Here is a 2,341-nt window from a genome sequence, read left to right on the forward strand (position 1 = left end):
GGCATATAAATATTATACAAAAGAAGGTGTAAGGGAAAACCAGTAGCAATAGCTCAGTATATAATCATGAACACTTTCTTTAATACCATTGACTTTTAGTCAGTGGTAATGGTAATAAAATATATTGAATAACAAATTAAAATGCTAATTAGAACTCTGGATATCTCAGTTAAAGAAATATTTAACTAAGTCTTGTTCCAATTAAAGAAAGTAAGTTGGAGATAGGTATCTCTGCAAATGTTTTGTGAGACTAAGGGAGTAGATGGTTATTTTTCATCAGGAGAGCACCACAATGTGGCTGAAATTTACACAGTGGAGTGTGGAACTAGGTGTAATATGGAAGTTATAAATAAATTGGAGTTTCTGATAGTCATCTTGAAATTAGGGGTAGGGAAAGTGAAAGAAAAGAAAGAGACAAAAATCAGCAAGATTGATGTTGAGAAACCAGTGACTTATTGAGGGCTACAGAGATATACACGAATGTCATATGGAAGGCTAGGATCAAAGTATTTTAAAGAACAGTTCCATCTAATATTAAAGTCTCTTAATTGACTCAAGATGGAAATGAGTTTTCTGTGTGGTATCATTGTTTTTTATTATGGAAAAATTTAATTCTAACTTAGGACATGGTCAGAACAATGTGGAAGCAGTCTGTCTCCTGAGGGACAGCGTCTCATTATAGACAATATGTAATTTATTTGAGTAGAGACAAGACTTTCAGGCCATAGGTGACCATGAGAGTGTAAGACCTCAGAAAACTGTCACACATAGTAGATGAAAAGATTCAAATAAATTCCATTTAAATCTTGATAAGGAAAGTAACGGAGTTAAATTACAAAGCAGATACATCTTTAATGATAGTAGTTATTAAATGCCTTCTTTACTCCGGGTCATGCTAAATATTTTGCATACATTAACTCATTCAATCCTTGTTAAATAAATGCAACTAATTTACCAAGTACTAAATGGCTGGGTCAGTCTATAAAAGCAAGGTTCTTACACCAAAGCTTACACTAAGAATTATTTGGATATATTCTGTTTTATATACTTTGTACTTATAGGGAAAACAAACTTTAAGGTAGGGCCCCAATGTGTCTTGCTTGCTTTTCTGCTTCTCTGCCCTCTGCTCTCACTATTCCATAAATATTTGATGTCTGGGCAAATTAGACTGCTGAATGATTCCAACATTGCAGACCTTTTCTATGTGGAGTCAAATTCTAATGTACTCCAACATAGATCATTTTCAATTGAATTCTCTGTTATGGCTCACACTTCCATGAAAGTATTTTGCACCATAGAGGATTTAAATGATTACTAATTCAGTGAATATATATGTAAATGTGGTCTCTGTGAATAAAGGGATTTGAGTGTGTAACTTGGAGGAAAACATGAGTTGGTCTTCAAAAATCTTATCTAAAGTTCAATGCAGGTATCCATGCTCTAGTGGGTCAGTATGAATTTCTATATTGATAATCCAAACAAAGATATCCTGTGTTAAATCACATTTTCTGGTGTGAAAGAGCAGAAATGAATGAGATCCTTCTCTACCTAGGCTTTCTCAATAGAATAATCTTGAAAGTCTTTTGGATTTTATCAGCATAGATTTCCAGAGGCTTCTATTGAATCTTTTAACCACACCACTCCATGGTTCTCTGGAAAGATAAGATTTGGCTTTTTGAAACCCTCACATTTGAGACAGGTCTCAGTTAATTCAGAAAGCTTATTTGGCCAAGGTTAAGGATGCTCCCGCCTGTGCCCAACATGGTCAGGGACGGCTTAGTTTTACACATTTTAGGAAGACATGAGACATCGATCAATATATATAAGAATTACACTCATTTGGTCTTGAAAGATGAAACAATGTGAAGCCAAGGCAGTAACACTCAAAATGGAAAGTGGCCTTCCTGGTAACAGACAGATGAAAGATGAACTTGCATTCCTTTGAGTTTCTAATTATCAAAAGGAGGCAATCGGATATACATCTATTTCTGTGAGATGAGGGATGACTTTGAATAAAATGGGCTCCCAGATTTCCTTTCATATCCCCCACCCTTTTTAAAAAATCTTTTGGAGAAATCGTTTTAGAAGAAAATGAGTCTCTGGTCTAGATTTCATGTGATCTCTCATGGCTAGGATGGTTTATTCCTATACAGTATGTACCAAAAGCTCATTTTTAGTAGGTTGTGAAGTCTCGTGTCCTATGAAGAGAAAATAGGGGGAAGAAGAGAGAAAAACAACAACAACAAAAAACCAAAAGAACACTCCTGGAAAATTGATATGGGTCACATTACTCTGAAGTCTGTCCATCAGTAGGTGGTTATGAAAGTGGCTTGTGTATGTA

This window comes from Cebus imitator, unplaced genomic scaffold (genome assembly GCF_001604975.1).
Source record: "Cebus imitator isolate Cc_AM_T3 unplaced genomic scaffold, Cebus_imitator-1.0 Scaffold171, whole genome shotgun sequence".
Lineage (NCBI taxonomy): Eukaryota > Metazoa > Chordata > Mammalia > Primates > Cebidae > Cebus > Cebus imitator.